The following is a 22,592-nucleotide window of genomic DNA, read 5'->3' as shown; positions in this document are numbered from 1 at the left end:
CTTACACAAATTGATTCCTTAACCCTCAGCCAGCACTGCTTGAACCTTGAATTATGCCAGTGATAGGTAGGAAATCATGAGAGAACACCTCGTTTTCATCTTGTAAAAGAACCCAGTGTGGTGCTCTGTCCTTCAGACAGGCTGGATGGATAGATTGTTTCTCTTAGCTTGAAATATTCCTGGTAGTCAGCCCCAAACAGTGCAGGAAATCAGATTTCATTTCTCACTCACACAAACCTCTGCCACCTCTAATCCAGTGGTGGCTTCCATAGTCAGCCCCCCAATAGGGCTAGAAAAACACAATTTCCCCACCTCATCAATAAGCTGGGATTTATTCAGCAGCATGGTGGTCCATGTGGACTAGCTGGCTGCCTGCCCTGTCTATGACAGAGTTTTATTAGTGGGAAGGGATAGTGAGGCACACTGAGACAAGGAGATGGATGCTTCCATGTGGATAAAAAGCAACAATAGATTCTTGCTGCTACCACAGAAATGCCACATTGTAATTTTTTATTTTTTCTCCACTAACTTCAAGTTCAAATCTATTGTTATTCAATCAACCAAAAGAATTAATACCTATTTTGATAATCGATAGGAATGCATGTTATATATCTGTGCAGATAAACTGTCAGCCAATAATTTGAAATTTACATTATGTGTTATTCTGATTGTGACCATTTATTTTCAATTCTGATGCAAAATGTTGAAATGTCAGAAATCTCAAAAAAGCCCAGTTTAAAATCTTTGATATAAAGTCACACCTATTTGGAACTACTAATTAATTAATTGATATAATGATGTACCCTAAGTTTGTTCCTTAATTGCACCTAGTATTAGCTACACCTGTGTTTGACACGTTAAACATGAGAAAGGGTTGAACTGAAGGCACTGAAACTGCATTTTCTATATTTTACACTGAGGCACTTCTCTAATGCATCAGTAAGTAAAATCTGTGTAGAGAAAATGTGAATGCGTAGGTTTCATTTAGACAAAAATCATGTTTACTACCCTACCCTTGATATCGCTAATATTTATTTTTATTTTATTTTTTGGCCTTTTTGAGCTTTATTTATTAGAGACAGCTGAAGAGTGACATGAATGCGAGGAGAGAGAGATGGGGAATGACATGCGGGAAAGAGCCACAGGTCGGATTTGAACCCTGGGCAGCTGCAGCAAGGACTGAGCCTTTGTACATGGGGCAGATGCTCTACCAACCGAGCTAAACAACACCCCAAATATCACTAATATTTGACTTTATTTAACTACAGAGCCAGAGATGTTCTGACCCATCCTGATACACCTCAGTACAAGGGCAAAAACCTTCATAAAATGTAATGTAAAAAAAGAACTTGACCTATTTAGCAGACAAGACTCAAAATACTCCCCATAACACAGGAAATAAACCATCACACAACACCCAAGAAAGATGATCTCAACCACCACAAACAAGCAAACAATTAATACCTATAAAGACACATAAATGTACATAGCAGCAGTATACTAACAGCCAGTGACTACCAAGAGATGTCCCCAAACAGAGCAACATCAGCTGTGTTAGCACCAGGAGCTGGTGTTGGTTTACTGAGCACACTAATACCAGCTAGCCTGTTAGCAGAAAAACTATGATGGAGTAACCGTTCAACTGGTAGTAGTTTGAAACACAAACCCAAATGCAATGCAATGACTGAACAGTGCATCAAAGATGCAAACAGTGAATTCAGGCGCCCTTTCTGTTTACACAATACATGTTATATCATTCTGATGTGTTTTCCTTACAATAAAAGACATTTTTTCTCAGGGTGGTAAATAAAAAGGGACAGTGCGAGCTGAGGTATTCTGACTTTTCAATGTGCAAGCACTTCACAGATTAGAGCATCTATAGATACAAATTTTAACTGTTAATATTTTAATTACCTAAGCCCAAAATCTATTCAACAGATTAAGTGGTGCATATAAAATGAGATATGATGATGCTTAAAGTGCAAAATTTGTCAAGCTCATTTTCTATGGGGCAAAACAAATAATCAACAATAGTGGTTTCTCAGTGAGCACAGGCACACCAAACTCTAATCAAACTGTCAAACTAGGCAGTACTGATCGAGATTCTGGTACTGCACTGACTATTTCTCATCTCATATGCTTAGTGAACCATTTAGCTGTAATACAAGAACACTTGTGACTAGGCAGGCTGTCATTTTCCTGCTTAAAAACAAAGTCAAAATCAAGCGCAACTGGCTCCATGCTTTCATAACCAGATGACTACAACCATAATGGCAAACTTGAAGGTTCAAAATTGTTGTCCACAAACAAATCAACATCATGAGGGGTTCACTCTCAGACAAAACAAACAACATACTGATGTCTAGAAACAATGCTATGACATCATCAGGGTCATTACCCATTAGAAACTTCAGAAAGTACCTCCACTGCTGAAGAAGACATCATACCACTGTTTTGAAGTTGAACTATGTCATGTCAACTGACTTAAATGTGTAAAAATTGACAGCTTAGCTGTTACCTGACTGGTCCTATTTGTGACTAGAGGGAAGGTCATAGGGTGATTAAAGACAATAAAATCTTTACTTCCATAACCCTTCCCCCAAAGCACCTAGGAGCATCCATCATTTTAAAATAATTTCCAATGCATCAAAACACTTTTTACCATGCATAGTTTAAGTTTCCATCACAAACTAGAAATATACATCATTACATTTATATCTATTTTTTTCTATTTATATCTACTTGCAAATTTCCACCTGGTTTCCACTGAAAATCTAAAAATGACCCACTGTGCACAATGGAAAGCAACAAAGACATTATGTGTTCAAGTGTTTAGCTCGCATTACATAATCACCATCAGTAAACAGCTGGACTTACCTGGCTCTCGCAGCAGGAGATGAAGACTGTTTTCTGGGGGACAGTTCACTGAGGAGTTGGCAAGGATGACTGACTAGGTCGTTGTGACTTTTCCACATATAAATCTGGCGATTTTTTTCTCATGTAGCTGTACTGTTGTTTGCTCTTATGAAGTATGAAATAGGTATTTACAGCAGTTTTAGTGCTTGTTGTTTTATTTCTGATGTTTAGTTTAGGTGTTAAATTAAACTTGGATCAAATTAAAGGAAAAGTTGTGCTTTTATAAAATAAAAACAACTTGTGATTGTCAAGTTTGTTGACTGAGTAGGAAAAAATGCTCATTTGAATGACGGTTCTCAGTGAACTGCAGCAACATTATATAATTCTACTGGGGTCTAGAGAGTTAACGTGATGCCGTTCTTGTTGACTGACCGCTTAATTATTGAACACAGGTTGAAATAAAGTACAGATATAAAAATCACACCTTAATGTTTTGTGCAGTTGTTTTGTCTCACTGTCCAACGGCGAGTTCCACCCAGAGGTCAAGCTGCTACTTCTCCTGAATTTCTGTTACAGCTTTTATCTTCCTCTCCAGCAGTGTCTCCTTCAGGCTGCTCTTCTGCTGCATATCAAGAATGGCTGCTGTCTGTCTCTTGTGCAGCTCATTCCTGCTGAGCCTGCGCACACGCGGAATTGAGAGTTCATCAACTGAGTGAATGAATAAAGTTAAAAACTGTGACAGGACAAATCGATGTGAGCAGTTGACCTCTTTGAGTTTCAGGTCCAAAGGCGAGGACATGTCTCTCCTCAACATGTTATTTTTCCCCCTTTGTGGGAGACATTATCAAGAGTTTACTTATTTTACCCACCACTTTCACTGTCAGTGATAGTCAACAGCTCAGTTCCAAGTGTCTCTGGAAGTGACAGTGAACCAGCATGCACAAAAGCAGGACCTCCTCTAAGTGGAATGCAGCTAATATTAATCCATCTATAAGTTTTCTGCTATGACATGTTAAAATGTCTGCTGTACAACAAGTCCAGGTTGCTTTATTATACCTGCTGCCCTTTGTGTACAGCACTGGTTGCCAGCATTGGGGTCCTGAACACAACTAGGGGTCACCAAAAATTCACCCGGCCGCAAGAGGCCTTCTTGATGTAAGAGATATAATACATTTCTTTTAATTTAGTTAGCCTTCATCTCAGCATTTAATTTGTTTATGCAGAAAACTGAGTTTCTCTTATTACTGAATATATAAATTAAAAATCACACAAAATAGGCGCATGATGAGAACACAAGCCTTCACTCTCTGCTAAATAGTCTCATTCTTTTTTAAATAAAACCAAACACATAACACGGACCAAGGATTGTATAAATAATTCCTAAAAATATCAGGAAAACTCAATATTATCAGGAAGTAAGCTGCTCAAAATTAATCCATACTGCTGGTTTTACACAGACTTCCTGCAGTCATTGCTTGCAACCATGAATTAATTTTACAGTTTATCTGTATTCTTATTGTTAGTCATTGTAAGTAACATGAAATGTCCATAAAAGGTCACTTAGTCAGGGGTTGTAAGTTTACTAAATGATAGAAAAGGGGTCCTGTAGGTAAAAAGGTTGGCAACCAGTGGTATACAGTACTATCACAGCTGTGGCTGTGTTTCTGCAGGATAAACTGTCAAAAAGTCTCAGAATGAAGCAGAACAGTGAAACTCTTGGCCATGGCTTTCCTCTGGACAACTGGTTCACTGTTGGTGGATCTCATACAACTTTGCCTCCATTTCTGTGAGGTGTTTCCTCTCCTGTCTAGCTTCATTTTGCTATCCAGTTGCTTGGCCTTTCTCTTCACTGATTCCTGCCACGTGACAGCAAAATAAAGCACATCAGACAAGAATCACCTAGATAAACAACATGTGCGTCATTATGTTTTATAGGCACTTAGTTTTTTTTCTTGACAGACTTAACACCAATTAAGCTTTGTATCCTCCACACCTCTAGACTCACCGGGGAAAAGCTATTTGTGGATAATTTCACAGGTCTATGTTTAACAGGCCTGTGGTGAGGCGCTTACCTCAAGCCTTATCCTTTTGCATGCCTTTATACTTATGAGACCATGGTGGTCTCATTAAGCTATGTTCAGACTTTGACATGCTTCAGTCACATAGATCTTCATCAATTCAGTTTATTGAACCTTTGACCTGTGCTTTGTAAGTCTCATTCCATTCCCTTAATTCATCCTGTTTCTGTTGAAGCAACTAAAAACCCAAATCCACAGCAGCCTTCTATGTAACCCAGGGTCTTACTTTGAAAACTTCCCTGACATTTAGGCTAATACACAACAGACCTATTTCACAGCAGCCATTTTGACATGAAGTAGTAGGGTCCACGCAGGTGTTTCCAATTATACTAATTAAAGGTCCCTTACCTAATCAGTATCATTGGTAACACCTGTGTGGATCCTACTCTTTCATGTCAAAATGGCTGCTGTGAAATAGGTCTGTTAATTCTGCGAACCAGACGTCCAAAAAGTCTAACAAAAATCCACGCTTTCCCACAAAATAAACCCTCTTACTCAATCTGTCTAAAAATCAGCCAGAGGAAACCATTATCACTACATTGAGTACAATAAATAACCCCGTAAATGCAGCTTAACGCCTTCTGAATTCTCTCTTTTTTTAAGGTTAGCTTATTTGCCTCATTAACTCCTCATAAAACACACTGCGTTTAACAAACTAAATAAACTCAACGAAAACTTTCCAGCACTCACCAACGCTTGTTTGGTCGATATAAATCCTCATTTCACCGAGTGAGACGTGAAAAATATTCTGGTAAAATTACTTTTTTTTTTTTTTTTTTTTTGGTAAAGGAGTGTGGTCTGGTAGCTTTGAACAGTCCGTGGATAACTTCTTCAGTTTCCCGTTAGAAAGGACTATCAGACAGCAACATGAAGCCGTGAATAATAATTAATTTGGATAAAATACTGTATATATCGCTGTTACTCGTCCACAGCAGGATATTGTTGGGCTTCCACGTTGGTACGCATGAGGGAGCTGTCAATCAAAATGGGGCCTGTCACGCCTCCACAGTCTTCAGAGATGGTCTTAACTGCAAAATGAGATGTTTTTGAACTCTGTTTTCTAATAATTATGAACATTTAGTTTCACTCAGATTTTTGTGGATGCTTTGCTGTGTTTAATTCAGCTGAAGTGAAGACAGCTCTCTGCACCCTTCTTTTGGTCTGTAGGGGCGTAGGGAAAACACAGCTCTCATTCTCAAGGTAAAATGGAATCAGTAGTCTTCTTCATTCTACAGCTTATCCAAAGCGTGTCGTTAATATTTATTTTTTGTTTCGAAACATAAAAGTTTCCATCACAATGGTGACCGAGCTCTCCAGAAACAAAGTTGTGGTGTCATGGATACTATATGTTGCAAGGAGAGGTGCAGGGTAGCATGGAAGAAAAAACATCACATGAGCCAAGTGGTGTGCAGGAAAAACAGGTTCACCAAACAATAAAATAAAATAACATGAAACAAAGAAAAATTGAATTAATTCTTTGTTCCCGCTTATCCCCCATCTCAGTTAATGTGCTGTTCTTCACATAGGATACATGAAACAGTCATTTTTCTACCATTCCCATCACATGTATACTATGATAGACCACCTCTCCAGTTCAAATTGGCCTAGCAAGGTAGAACTCTGGAATGGAGAGTTGGCAATGTTAACAATGAAAATACCATTTTTAAAATTTTGCTTCTACCAACAAAGTCTTATTGGATTCTTCTTTATATATCAAAAATATTATACATTCAAAATACAGCAATGACATGCACAATATGCAGTAATTAACTGAGTTTTGTCACACATTCAATATCCAATGAAATCAAAGTACCACCCCTACTTATACATACCATAAAAGGGTACCTGTTGAGGTCCTCTTTAAAGTGCTAGCCTTGTAATATGTTTTAGAAATGAACTGAACTCTAATGTTGGCAACAGTTCTGTTTCTCTTTCATATTGTGATGGCCTAGCAAACAATGAGGGAGTTGGCGCTTCCCCATACTATATGTCCATGTTTTATTCAGGCACCCTTTGTTTTTCAAGCGAGGAATCAAAAACATTTATTTAGAAGTAACTGAAGCCACTTACAGTGTGAGTGTCTTAAACACAGAGGTGGCTAGTTTGACCATGCATACAGGTATGTGAATGGCTGGCTTGACCACCGTGGAAGGTGAAGCAGACTTAGCATATGGAGAATAAACTGCAACAATGTTGTGATGCTGTGGTCCATAGACAGCCAACAGCAGGATAGGAAACTTTAGCTACTGTCTTGTAGAGCAGGCCAGACACCAAACACCAAAAAGTCACAGGAAAAGAGCACTAATGGCCAAGCATGATTATTTATTTATGTTATTTATTTCAGCTGTCATGGTTTGGCATTCACGTTTCTTGTTTTATTTTGTAATACTCCCTCTCTGTGTCTAACTTCTCTTCCTGCCTTTTTGTGATTTCCCTACCGCTGTTGATTGTCTGTCCTGCCCTGATTAGTTTCACGTGTTCCTGCTTCATTTTCACCTGTATCTCAAAATCCTGCCCTCACTAATATATTTAGTCTTTGTGTTGTCTTCTCGCACTTTCAGTTTGTCTTTGTCTTTGTCCTTTTGTTAAACGCCCACCCCTAGTGTTTTCCATCATTATCAATTCACAGATTGATGCTATACTGAAATGTATGCCCGATTACTGCAGTCCATGGAATAATAAGATAAAAATGTACTAAAGAGATTAATCAAGCCCCGTGGGCATGCAGGTTTTTAAACCATATCTCATAAGTGTGTGAAAAAAATGTTAAAAATTACCTCCTTCTCAGCTAAATGCGTTGAAGCCCTGCTTAGATAATCCACTAGCACAATATACAAAATATTAAACTCCTAATTCCATTGAATACTTTTGCTTTGATAAAGTATTTTTCTTATGTGGAACTCTGAGTGGACATACCAAAATGTACAGCACATGATACCAAGTTAAATGTTATAACAAAATTTTTTTTAATTTTATTTTCAATAAATCCTAAACATAACCCTTAAGGCCTAAAATATATTCTGACATTTATTTATTTTCAGAAAACTGGTGAATTAGGGAGTCGATGATACTGGATGAAATGTCATTTTCTGTTCCCTTTTCAGTGACAAGCAGCGTCCCAGTGGCCAAATATCCTGTCACACTGCCAGGCTGCTGTGAAGGGTCCATTTTGTTTGTCACCATCTGTCTACACCTGTCAGATATGTTGTCGTTCATATGGAGGCCCCAGCATCACGTCTGTGTGTGCACCTATGTGTTTCATTATATAAGAGTGTCCATGTGTGTGCCACTGTGTCTATGTATACCTGTATGTTATTGATTTTTCCATACGTGTGCCTGCACATGCACAGACGTGTTACTCAGAGCAGTGACTTGTCGATCCCAGATGCTGTCTGAGAGAATTGTGTTCTGCTTTTAGACTCTTCAGTCTCTCTGACACTGTAGCCCACGACCCAGCCATTTACACCCCCACTCTCACAGCTGTAGCTGCTGAAAGCTTTCCTTAACTGCTGGTGCACCCAGAGAATAATATGTGAAATGTATGTCTTTTTTCCATGATGAGACTTTCGATCAAAATCAAAAAAGAAATCAGTGCAGGAGCAGGATCTGAAGGTACTTATTGATATACAAATTATATTGAATTTCAACTATTACCGCAATCAGAAGAGGCTGAATGCTGCATATTTCTCTCCCTACCCAAAAAAGAATTGATTTGAAAAATGCAGGGTTGTTTTTATTTCAGTTGTCAGATGATACAAGGTGAGATCTGGCAGCCGGCTGATTGAAAAACATGAGTTTTGTTTTTCAATATCCCTATTCTGTTCTGTGTTACATAACTTGGTGAAGAGAATGCATAAGGATCAAAGTATGCATAAGATGCTTTAAATCTAAAAGTATCATGTTATGGTCTGGTTCACAATGCACAACAGAATTATAAAACTTTGTCAGCGTTAAAAATTGGGATTTAAAGAATAGATTGGACTGCCTGTGCAACCAACTTTACAGGTTTTGTCCTTGCATGCTTTCACACAGATGCAACATGTGTCTACCATCAATGTCCACGGAGACTACAAAGGGTAAATGTATATTTTTCATGTCACACACATAATATCATATGAAACAGAATGATATGTTTCCCCCCAAAGGAAATCATGCTTTGGTGTTATCGATTACACGTGCCACGGTTTCCCCATTTTATCACTTTCTATGATTACCCCCCCTGATTTATAGTGTCTTAGCAGTGTTGGTATATTTTGTTTGAGTGACTTGAGCACCTTGCAACAGGAATCGAGCTGGTCTGCACACACGCGCTCAGAGAAAAGTAGAGAAAACAGGAGAAATTAACAGTTTTGCAAGGCAGAAAGTATGATGTGTTAAACTAGGGTGACAACCAATTTCATTGAACTCTAAAGACAATCTAGAGTACATGATTTGACATTAATGCAAAATGTATAAGGGATTGAACAGTATGCAGCATGAACCTGTTGGAATACTGTAAGTTGCACATTCATTATTTCATGCACTAGATTTGATTAGCATTTTTAAATTTCATTATCTCTTACAGATTCAAACTTGAGAGTACACCATAGCAACCTTATTGGCATAAATAGACCATTGCTGCCTCTTCAAAAACAAAAAGAATAGGCAACAGCTTAATTGTGTAAAAATGGCCACAACAAAACACAACACCCTGCCTTGGTCTGCTCAAATGGAGCACTAATAACAATTTCACAAGTCCAGTTTTAGCTGTCCAGTGATTGTTGAAATGTTTCCATTTTTCACCATGACAAAAAACAAAAAGGTTTGCCCCAAGGAATTGTGTCCATATTTGATGCCAATGCAGGATGTCCATGGCATGCCCAACATGGATGTGTAGTGAATCAGTCTTTAATGCAGGAGACTGATGTTGGCTTCCTGATACAAGCAACTGACATTTGGCTATTTATTAATCATAACCACTAAGTGTTAAGTGTTTCAGCTGCCTAATCTATATTAAAAAAGCTGTAAAATGGATGATACATTATATTTCAAGTGTCACAACCGCTTTGTTTCACTGTCATTCATTTGGTCCAGGAACATTTGGAAAGAGGAAATAATAGGAAATAATTTTACCCCCATTCAAGTTAACAGAGGGCTCGGCTGGTGGATGTCTCCAGTGTGCTCAATCTATAAGCCTCACAATGCAGAAGCATATGCAGAATATCTGAGTGATTTTACCCCCGGAATTAAACCTTTGTGGCTTTATGTGTCACTGAGCGGATGTAATATAAAAAATAATCAAATAATATATTAAACAATGTTAAAATATCTTGTTCTCATCTAAATGGAACACAGTAGTTGACAGCACTTTGTCTTCTAGCCTGATCTTCACATGATACTGTACATGATGTTTGCCAGGTAAAAGAAATGACCAGTGACTGTATCAGTGATTTATTTTGTTCGGCTGAAGGTATTTTCTGAAAATAACGGTTTCTCTGCAGAAAGCACACAATACTAAATGGTAGGTGATGAAATATTGCTTTGTATAGGCAAATATGTCTGTCAAAAGGATAGCTGATGGATTTTACGTTTAAGAATAAATCTAGTTTTAGACTCTGTATACAATTCACAGCCTGCAGAAAATAATATCTATTCAAAGATGTTCAAGATATGAGTCAGAAATCTGTTATCGACCAGGGAGTGGCTGTACTTATGTAATATAAACAATTTGTGATGTCCTTTCTTGCAAATCTTCTGTCTTGTGGTCTAAGCTCAATTTGTCATCAATAAACAAGTCCATGCATTTGTATTTGTCAAGCTGCTCCACAGCACCTTGACAACGTTGGCATCTGAAATTGATCAACACGTCCTGATGCTAAGCTGCAAAAATGAATTCTCGCACCACTGAACAAAGTGCACTAGCAGATCCAAGGCTGCCCATTTATCCTGTGTGAGTATATTTGTATAGGGATATGAATAGTCTGCTGTCCATCACTTGCGGGGGTGTAGTGGAGGGATGCAAAACTAAACTTAATCACATTTGTGGCTTGTATAAATCTTTAAGATGTACAACATAAATGCATGCGATAGATATGATAAAAATGTGCAAGTTATACAAGAAAAAGAGGAACTGAGAATAACCACAATCTCCTAGAATCTTAGTAACCAAAAAAAAAAACATTTAATTTACATTCAACAGAATTCTTGTCATCTTTTGAGTAAAATCTCTTTTCAGCTCTGAATGTGTAAGAGTAGCAATATCAAGTAAATGAGGATAAAAGTGCAACACATAGGTATCAGGAAAATATTGGAAATAAAGAGGTGGTGTAAAGAAGTATAGAATAATTTATGGGAAAAAGTAATTTGAAAATTCCCTTTGTGTCTGTGGCAACTGTCAGATAAATACAAACACACTGTAAAAAGACAGAGCCCTCAAAAATGTGCTACAACTACAAATGATCCACAATCATAGTTGGCACGGTCTTAAAATTGTAATCCATAAACTTATATTAATTATCTGTTCGAGACAGGCTTCTTGATTAGATTGTCATGTCAAAGAGATGATTTAATGAATAGTTTGACATTTTGGGAAAACATTTGGCTGAGATCATCATTACTGCTCTCATAACTTGCTCTAAATATGAAAATCCAGCCAGCATGTGATTAGTTTAGATTAGCATTAGGAGGGGAAGCAGTCTGAAACGGCTAGCCTGGCTCGGTCCAGTTAGAAATCCATCTATCAGCACTTCTAGATTTGACTAATTAAAATGATTTCATATTAATCTGTATGTATGGTTTAATCCATACACATACAAACTTGCTGCCTCCAACACTTAAGCTAAACTAACCACCTGCTGCTTCTAGCTTCATATTTAGTGAACAGGCTTTTTGTCTCATCTAACTCTTGGTAACAAAGTGAATAAAAATGTTGAACTTGAAACGGGTGTAGTAAGAACCTGCTGTAAATGCAGCACAATGGACGAAGGTAATAAAGAAAAGTCACTTTTATTACAGTTGGCAGGTCACATACAGTAAAACTGCATTCAAAAGGTAACACACAATTGTCCATCCTACCTTCTTCCTCTTCTCCTGTAGGAGAGGCTAAACTGTGGTAGACAGAGGAAGTCCTGACGTGTCTTTAAGAGCAGTGCACTGCAGTCAGCTATTGTTGCCAGCTGTGAACAAGCTGTGATGGTAGCCCATGATAAGCAGAATAAATGATGGCATTCTTCTTCTTTTTCACTCATCTTTTTGTAGTGGAGCTCAAGTCATCCAGGTACTTGGTGAAGGTAAGATACTTGACGTTACATACATTTATCTGTGAGGATTTTGTCAAGCCATGCATGGGTAAGAGATATAATATCAGTGAGAATTATACCTGGCTTTTCCCTATGTCTTAGTTGATGTATCACATATCATACTTGTGAGAATCCATTGTAAATTATTCAGATAAATCAAGTTTTTCTTTTATGGGTATAGAAATGTATCTAATTTTAGAGCCAAATAAACCATTTTACAGTCCAACTAGAATATGCAGAAACATACAGTGTCACAGAGTTATTTTTTTATCAGCTCATGAAAAATTGGAGATACGTGGTTTGCATAGGACAGTGATTTAAACATAACTAAGGCCACACTTGGCAGACATTGTGGAAGAAGACTGTAGATATAAAACGTTCATTATAAGGTAACAAAAACGATAATGATTCTTACTTTCAGGATCATATTCCATATTCTGTAAATAGTACACACTGGACCTTTTAAAACAGTAATGGAAATTAAGAAAGATGTGCTTCTATAAAATAAAAAAAAGCACATTTGTTTGTTAATACATTCTGATATACACTATTATTTGCACTACCTGCACTATCACAGTTTTATGAACATGATGACATTTTAATCATGGGAGTGTTTTATTACTAAATATCAGCACAGTGTGACTTGGTCGTAGACACGAGGCTGCAGGCTGAGTTTAGTCAAGTTAAGGAATGGCTAAAATCTCATATTTCTTGAAAGAAGTTTGTTACATGTAAATGTAATTTAAAATAAATGTACAGTAAAAATGTCTAGTAGCTCTGCAAATAGAAGATTGCATGTCTCCTGCATCATATACGAGTCACATACTGCCTATGGAAAGAGAATGCTCAAGAATGAGACAGACGGTATCCTATCATCAAGTACAAGAACAACTCTCTTCTCCTCAAATCTTTACAGCAAGTTGTTTTGATTTTCTAACAGCCGCAGTCATTATCTCCTGTCCATCATCTGAAGGAAACAACCTCTACAGGGAGAGAGGTGTTTTTATGCCTAAGGCGACATTGTCAAGATTCAAGTGTGTGTGGTAAAATTTCTCAGTCATCAATAGCATGATTTTCCATGGATATAATTTCCTCTGGATTGTTGCTGATGGTGTCTGTTTCTCCCATCCAAGAGTGATACTGTTACCCCCCCTTCTTCCCTGGGTGCTGAGTGGACACCTGCCATCCACAGCTGAATCTGCACTCCAGAGCTTTAAGTCTTTATCTGCCTTTGCCTGTAATATTTAGCAGCTTGGAGCTTTTAGTTTAGTTTACAATCCCTCATCCAGCTAAACCCATAAAACAAACCAATCAAAAGCCCAGCACAGCACTGAAGCTTAGAGAAATCCAATGGCTTTCTTGGGCTATTGATCTTGCCCTCAAGAGTCAAGGCCTTTCTATTGCTCCAAGGCTTTACAAGAGAGATAGAGACACATCTACTCTAATAAAAAATGACATTGATTTAAACAGAGCTGCTTACCTCTTTAGGAGGCATAAATTACCTGGTGATTATTAGCCCGTGAAGCGTAATGGAGCTCTGTGTAGGCCTGCATTAGTCTGGATTTGGGCAGTTTGAGAGTCTCAGGGAGAAGAATCCTACTCATCTGTTAAAACATGTCATCGATACAAGTCCGAATTTAGTCAGCCTGTGGAAAAGCACCAATAATCACGCTTACATGTTCCCATGTGCTAACAGCAAATTGGAATTGTAGAAAGCATGTTGTGTTCTTTTTCACAGGGGCCTCTATGGTGAATACCCATTTGCATGAAATTAATATGTGGATGGGGAAGAAAATGGCTGAGCACTCAAGTTAAACTCATTTGCAAGCCCAGCAGGGGCATTTGTTCCTCAACTATCAAGGAATCCTAGGCTGCTTTTCATTATGTATTCTCTCCTAATGCTTCCTGTCCCTATTTGGTTGGAGAGCACTGAACTACTAGATGGGAGAGCAAAGAACAAAATTAAACTGCCTTCAAGCTACATGCCTAAAGGTGGGTGTAGTCATTCTAGAGAAAGATTGTTGATATTTGATCCAATCCATGCTTTTCAGAATCTCATCCCCCGAATTCCTGGATGCTCGTTGCAGAAGGCGACAAGACTAATAACAGGGCAGAAGTGGATGTTTCTTATTCATAGATGAAGCAAAACAAATATTGAAATACAAAATGTCATCTAATGAACGATGTGCATGCACACAAACGCATCATCAAACACATCGGAGTAAAGACTACCCAAAAATAACATACTTATCAACATGCTGGATACAATAGCAAAAGATAAAGTAAAAAGTGTTTTCTCATAAAGGTCAATATTACATTTATTCCAATGCAGGGGAGTACGGGGTAAGACGAACACTTATATTTTAAGTGATCATGGCCAGAGAAACTTAATTCTTTTTCAAAGAATGTCTTGCCTGATTTTAAAGGTCCAGTGTGTTGGATTTAGGGGGCTCTATTTACATAATGTCAGAAATGTATTAATATTTATAACTGTTTTAATACTGTTCAATGACTGTTTAATGACCTGAAAATAAGAATTGAGCCTTTTATATCTACAGATGCTGCGAGTTCTTTTCCGCAGTCTGCAACTCTGCAACTACACAATGAGATGCCACTAAATTCGACACACTGTTGAAACAACAATCAACCTGTGCTTTGGACAAGAGAAATTGACTCAGAGTTGCAAACTGAACTGTAAAAATTAGGTAATTATGAGACTTATTTTTGTATAACTTTATTTAAAATGTGTAATTAGTGATTTGTAGTTGTCAAATAATAAATCCCTGAAACAGCTCATTTGAGGGATCTCAAAATTCAATAATCCTTTTTGTTTGTTCTGTTTCCTTTCTTTATCATAATGTGGCAAGTTAGGTTTTTCTGTTCCCTTTCTACCCATTACATTGTCACTGCGTCCCTGGCACTGTAATTACTGGACGGCGCTGTGTTAGCCACATATCTACTGTAGATGTGATACTGCTATGTGGATGTACATTTGTCCTACCTCTTCCAAGAGCCTGAACCTATGTGTAGGTGGCCAGGCTGATGTGTTGCTATGGTTAATACACGTCACTTATATATGGTTCAAACTCTTGATGATTGGATTTTCCAGAAACTATAAGTGACGCATTCTTGCAGCCTTTTCTTGTTGCGCATTCAAAGTGGTTGTCAATGGTGTTATATTTATCTCCGCCTCTAGGCTTTGCAACATAGCTGGTTTCTCTCCTGCCTCCCTCCTGTGCTTGCAGCATGACTGACTCACCTCCACCCACAGCAGGTTATCGTAGTGATACCTACAGTATCTGGCCTAGTACATAGTGTAGGGTTGGGGCCTTACCTGCCTTGCTCGTTTAAAAAAATTATTATTGATATACTTTTTTTTTTATATGATTAAAATCATGTCCATTGTATCGTCAGCCCTTAACTAATTCTTATCTAGAGACATCCCTCATGCTTGTCCTGCCACAGTAAGGCTATGTGTGTGTGATACTTCAATGACAGATCAATAACTTTAGAATAGTCATAAACTCAATGACACCCATTCTGCAGACATTTAAGGCAAGTAATGTATGAAATAACGTCTGAGTGCTGCTATTTTTCTTCCTGCTCATAATGATGATACATAACTTTTATGGAGACCTGAGCTGCATCATCCTGAACACTGCAGGGGTATGTCTATATCAAAGTGTAAATGTATCTCAGTTTCAGTTTGACGAATGTCTTGGCAGGCAGCAGCCACATGTTCCCGGCACATTCCTGTAAGGACAATGTCACTGTGAGAAAAGGCAAAGTGATAGGCTGAGACAAGCACCTCTTTGCAGACTGTGATACTCAGGGGATCGATCAAGGGCAACACTGTCTATATTTGGTTTTGGCGGCACTCTCATCCACAGATCAATATTTATCTGTTTATGATGCTATGAAAACAGCATTTCAGCTTAGTGGTTCCTGTGGCCAAGGACACAGTTCATCTATTTAAACGGTTATATTTTCACTAATACAAATCAAATTACATGTCAGTTTCTATTGTTCATTATATATTAATCAAAAATGTTTTTATATAGAGTGCCCTTACAAGTTTAAAAGAGTGCTCTTGACTACAAGTAAAACTAAGCAGGCAAACATATACTTGTATCTGGTATCTGTATATGTTCATTGAGACAGTGCATTTGAAACAAGGCAACAACAAAAACTACAAACTAAACAACAAAAATACATCCCACCATTCAATTGATTGATTTGGTGCAATCAATAGATTTGCCTGCAGCCACATCCATGAAGTCTATGTACATTTTGGCATGCAAATAAGCCCCACTGACCAATAGCATGGGTATCACACTTGTAGCCATTGGGCCAGTTCTAGTGAGCCACAACCAGCTTGCCAAAGGGTCAGTTTCACCCCACTGGATGACTTTGTATAGTATAAAAAAAAACTCCAGAGAAGTCATTCATTCCATTTTTTCAATAAAATGTATTGCTATTTTTGATTTGTTCACTGGAGGTCATGCTGTCCTAATAAGAATAGGATACATTGCTGGATACATTGATCTAATTTGCGTATGTACACAGTACATAACACAGCACTGTCAAGTGTCAGCTACTGCTCATGCAGGATAAGCTTGTTGAAAATGTCAATACAGTATATACCATATATTGATCAAGGTAAATGGGAAACCAGTATGCTTGGTATGTTCATAGCACTTGATACCTTCTTGCTAATGAAAGGGCAGATCCACATCAAAGCCATATTCTGAGGGAGCTTGCAAGATGAAGGCTGCAGAAACCATGTGCCCCAACTACAGGCTTTTGCCAGCATCACCCTGATAAGAAACTCTGTAGCTGACAGAGTTTGGGACTTGTGGAGATTTGGAGCCAATAGAGCATTTATTGCTGCATTTCTGACCTTACAGATGCTGGATGGGTGTATTCATTCTTAGTCTTTGAGTTGGTGCCGTTGACTACAAAACACTATAAAAGTGAATAAGTAGCCTGTAAAAAATCTGCATCAGGACATATTGTGATGTTACCTTTATATTTCATTTTACATTTTCAGAATAAATTTGTTATTTATAGGTTATTATGTCATGTTTTACTGGTCCAGCCCACTTGGTGAAAGATGAAATTGTGCTGTATGTGGCTGTTGAATAAATTGAATAAGCTTATATAAGTTTGACATCCATGGCCTATAGCAAGCTAGCTTGACAATGTTGACCTTTGAGGGAATGGATAGCTGGAGAGTTCAAAACAGGATTCTTATTGGCTGTGTTGCACCATCCGCTGAAACTTCACTGTGCCACTTTCTAGTGTGACTAAGCTTTTTTCTCTATGCATTAAAGCTGAGTTCATATGATAAGAGATATTCTCCTTGCTCACCATGAGGTAGGACTCAGAGTATAGTGCTTACAGAGACAAAGAGCAGTAACACATCTTCCACAAAAACAAATCTGAATAATTTACCACTAAATTTCATAAACTATATTTTGCAATGCATTACTTTTCTTGGTGAGACTACTGTATGTTTTTAAATGTGCTTTGCCATATTGGCATCTCCATAATCCCCATGGAAAAACATGTGGCACAGCCAGGACAGAGTGGCTTTGCCAGTGATCATGTGTAGGGTCCTTAATTGTGGATTTCAATTGTGGCCACCATGGTTACACAAGGACCGTTTGGTCTCTAATCAGGCCAAGAACTGTGTCTGCACCCTCTGTCTGCAGAGTCATGCATGTTTTCAGTCTACAAAACCATGCTAAGATTATGTTTTTCATGAACAAGATTGTCCAGTTTGGTGGCCTTTGGGATCAACAAACTTACTCTGGCCAGCACTTATTACTTACTTAAATATGAGGCCATAATAACAATGCTCACCCAGGAATTATATTGGGAGTGAGTTGCTTGCCCAGTTGAGGGAGTTCAGTTTAAATATTTCAGGTTTTAACATGGAGTGCAAGACAGGCAAGCAGATGGGAACAATTACTGTAGATGTGGAGGTGTTTTAGTTGAACCATATGGTGGTGACAAGGAGCCTGAAACTTGAAGTGAAACTGTCGATTTACTATACATTCTCACTCTCACCATATGGTCACAACATTTGGGTAACAGGAAACATCAGGGATACAAGCAGATAAAATGTATTGCTTTTCTTAATGTCATGTTCTATCAATAGGGACTGTATGTGGGTGGAGAATGGTCATAAAAAAAAAGTCAATCTTTTTCATAAAAATGTGCTGGCTTAGACATCTGTCTCCTTGATGCCATACAATGTGGAGATATTCTGGGCACATTGAATTGCAAGGAGACCACAGGAAAGTCCCAGAATCCACTGTAGACTTAATATATCTTGAGTAGCTTGGATACACTATGGGAACCCCCAGAATGTCAGCAGTGTTTTGCTTTGTTAGGTGCCACTATAATACAGACAAGTATAACCAACAAAAATGGATGTGTTGATGTATTTATGTCACTTTTGGGGTAAAAGGACAATGCAGGATCTATTTTTCCATTATCTGTGATATATTCTATTGTCAGTGGAAAAAAATACAATACCTATAGTTGTATGTGCTTGCAGCTTGTACATAACACTACAAGATGAATCTTTACACTTTCAATAATTTACTACTGTAATTGTTTTATTTCTGCTTTAAATATTGTAAATTGTTTCCTCAAAGGTCATAATCCTTAGGTCGTTGTTATTTACTCTTTACAGTCAGTTAATCAACACTAGCCACAGCAGGGACAACCTAACAGGTTTCATGAGAATGTTAAGTTAATCTGCTTAAAAGAGACTGCGGCGACATCAAGGTTGTGAGTGATAAAAAGGGCTCGGGTGAAATTCAATTGGATGAGATGAGTTGCGACAGTTGATATAGAGAGCTGCTGCGCTGATGAAATGGATTCATTGTGACAGCTGAAGATAATGAGCTTTACTCAATCAGCTTGAGAGGGCATCCAGCTGCTGTTTCAATTGCTACCTTGGTGACTTTCACAGGTCTATCGAGGACAGACTTTAGAGTGCTGTTGTCCAGCTGTGGTATGTAGAGAGGCCTGCCACAGTCATCCGGAAGATTTGTCCTCAGGAAGCACAGCTCACTTTGTTCATTGCTCCATGGGGAGCTATTTTTGTTTTATAAGGGTGCATGTGTTGGTCAGTGAATTAAAGCAGCACTGGTACAGGTTGTACAGTCAAATTACTGCTGTGATATTGCTCAAAATATGCATGTAGAATATCAACAATATGTATCACTGTCAGTGTCCCAACACTGTAGGTATGACTTTCTTTTTTTCTTTCCTATGGTCACAGTATAATTTGTTACAGCCACTGCCAGCAAGGGCACTTTGACCTTTGCACCATTTCTTGTAGGGTTTGTGTTGCTACAATCATGCACACTTTTGCAGTGTCAACTATTGGCAGCAAAATCTTGAGAAATGTGAACATTAGTTTCTAGTAAGAAACCCACAAAATTGTGCATTTGCAAAGTATTTAAAAACTGTTGAGTGAGTGCAATCCTGTCTATTCTGATTTTGCAGTAGAGCTTCAGGGTAGTTCATTTTTATCCCATGTGCCTTCTAGTAGTTTGCAGTGCTAAATACATTCATGAAAAGACACATTATAAACATTCGGATTAGACTTCCTTAATGTCTCATAGGGTCGTTTATGGTTCTGGATATAATTAGTGGCAATTTACAATGTCAAATGCTTATTCCTTGTAAAGAACAAGCAGATAGTGCCAACATATACGGACACTTATTTTAGTGCATGGTGCAAAACTCAGTCAGCTGTGCACAGTGTGGGTGCACAGGATTAGCAGCAAATACAGTGCCTATCAAAATGTCCCTGCATCAGAGTGTTCTGACAATTTCCTTATCGAGGAGACAGTGCAGAGCAGATCTGTCACAAAAGCTCCACCAAAAAGGAAAATAATGTCCTTGTGTGGGAGGTGCAGCATCACCCCAAGTGAATACAGTATACAGCACCTTAAGTTAGCACTGGAGGAGATATCACATTTGGTTACCTCATTTTCCAAGAAGGTCCAATGTCCACAGAAAGACAAGGTTTAATGATATGAAGTGATGAGCCAACTGGCTGCAGACCAGAGGCGCAGTTTTGCTACAAAGAAAGGTACACCCACCATCCGTGGCATTTATAGACAACCCCAATCAATATACACACATTTATTTGTATATAGCTGGCGTGTAAAATGTAGCTCATATATATGTTTTTTTCTCTGCCTGAGGGCTTTATATTAAAGTCAAATTGCTCATACTGCATCACTTGGCAGGGCCATAAAAATAGCACAGAACAAGTGCACCATAGATCTTTGACCTGGTCTGAGCGGTAAGCGCCTTTAATTTGCACTATGGTGTGCCACTTAATTATTGCTGTATTATTACAAGCACAAACAGATTATAAGACAACAGACCTCTGGACACAGACATGGAAACTGTCCCCCACCCCTCCTACACAGAAGAAATTAACCAGAATGAGCTGTTGTTGCATCATTGGTTGTCATTTTGTGTCTCATGTCTAACCTGGCCTATGTTTATTTTTTTTCATGTGAGCAATCATTACAAGAGTAGATCTAATTATTTTCAAATGGTGTTTTTTTCCCCTCATTATACATGAAAGAATTATCCAGAGTGCGACACACCAAAGGTAATCAAGCTTTAATTCATTTTAAGGCAATCTTATTCTAACTAAGATAATCCCTTTTGAGATAAATGCTACATTTGCTAAATTGGGAACAATATCAAAGATTAAGAGAAATTTATTTTGATACATTGCATACTGCGCTGCTTGCTCACAGCGTAGCAGCAAGCAATTACATTCTAAACATCCCACACTCTTGCACAGAGAGGTAGCAGGGCCATGGCACTGATCTATCCTTCATGCTAGGAGGTCATATGAGGTTTTATACAGTTTTTCACTATGTGTACAGTGTAATAAAAACAGGAGAGAGCCTGTATGTGCATAAAATATAGACAACTGGGCCAATGCTTCAACTATATGTCATATTTTAGGCGCTCATCACAGTGATCCATAGTGCTTTATTACGTTAGAGTAATCATGTCCTGGTGTGACAAACTACAGTAAGAATGTTATCAACAGATACTGCAGCAGCATTTGGAGGATAACAGCTCATGGAAATTAAGTTAGTGACAAGCTATAAATACATTGTAACTGTGTTGATACTTTATATGATTTTAACCAAATGGTAAATGAACTCCCATGTCTGTGGCAAAATGATAACCTTATTTTATTGGTTTGGTTTATTGGTTTATAAAGTAATTTACAGTCATGTTCTTTATTAAAGCCTGGTTTGGCCAATCAAGCTTGCTGCAATGAAAACAGGCTGTGGGTTTAATGGATAGAGCCATTAAGCCATAAAGCTAGCGGTGTGAACCAGGCACAAGCAGCACAACACATTTTTGGTGAAGCCAAAGCCAATCTGAGACTTTCCCCTGAGGGCAGTTTGAAATTTAACATGCATAAACCAGGGATTCATTTATCTTCACTTCAATTAGAATGTTAAAAAAATCAGTTGATGTGCCAGTAATTAACATTTGCAAACCAAATTTGGACAGAGAGAGAGAGAGAGATTGGATTAAACAGAAATCAGGTCACTCACTCCTATGACTATCAAGCTGGTGCAGTCCTCTACCTAAACTCTTCTACAGGAGGCTCATGAACACAGTTCAACACGTTCTACCAATCAGTGTTGGCCAGCATTTGGTTCTTTACCGAAGAGTGCTGGGGTGGAAACATCAAGGGCAGGGATGCAGACAGGATTAGCAAACTGGTGAAAAAGACATGGTTCTGTTGGAGAGCTGAGCCAGGACACCCTGGAGGATGTGAACTGAACTGAACTCCATCCTAGACAACATAGGATGCACATTTGCACACCAAGCAGAGCTCCAAATCCACAGATTAGTGTCTTCTATATCTGATTTTCACTTGTCTTGATCCAATTGCTTCTTTATGCCAACATCATGCAAGTCAGTTGGCATGGAGACACTAAAAGAATGTTTATATCTGACCTCAGCCATACAGTTTCCTTTGCTTGGACAGTGAAACATTCAGACTAAGTCAGCCTGATCAAGTCATGCCACAGTTATGATAACACTTAATGACACATGGTGCTTTTATGATTAAAGGTGTAATACACAGCATATCAGTGTCGTTTCGCACAACATATATCATTTCTCGTTATATCTTTACACTTCATCCTTTGCAAGAAGCCTGTAAACAAGACAACCAGTGTCAGAGGACGGGAAGACTGCAGGGAATAATTACCTGTATGTGACTTGAAATGGAACATCTGAACATTGCACAGATTGGAGTGCATCCTCCAGTGCCCATTAATCAGACACATTGGAATAAACTTTC

At 38.3% G+C, this 22,592-nt stretch overlaps 1 protein-coding gene across 2 annotated transcripts in view; it reads right to left on the bottom strand.

The window, feature by feature from the left end:
- The window catches only part of fbrsl1 (fibrosin-like 1), a 411,124-nt gene extending 405,309 nt beyond the window's left edge, over positions 1-5,815 (bottom strand). Inside the window, exons 1-2 of one of the 2 annotated variants that reach the window (XM_027278062.1) lie at positions 5,625-5,815; positions 3,341-3,533 (exon numbers count right to left, since the gene is read on the bottom strand). The gene's annotated coding sequence lies outside the window, so the exon portion shown is untranslated. Of the gene's footprint in view, positions 1-3,340; positions 3,534-4,928; positions 5,153-5,624 lie in introns of those variants that run through there. The other variant, XM_027278063.1, reaches the window with a different exon arrangement.
- Between the last annotated feature and the right edge of the window lie 16,777 nt (positions 5,816-22,592).

The sequence above is a fragment of the Larimichthys crocea genome, chromosome III (assembly GCF_000972845.2).
Source record: "Larimichthys crocea isolate SSNF chromosome III, L_crocea_2.0, whole genome shotgun sequence".
Classification (NCBI taxonomy): Eukaryota; Metazoa; Chordata; class Actinopteri; family Sciaenidae; genus Larimichthys; species Larimichthys crocea.
Note: the sequence above shows the minus strand (reverse complement) of the source record. Positions and strands in the feature narration are given on the sequence as shown.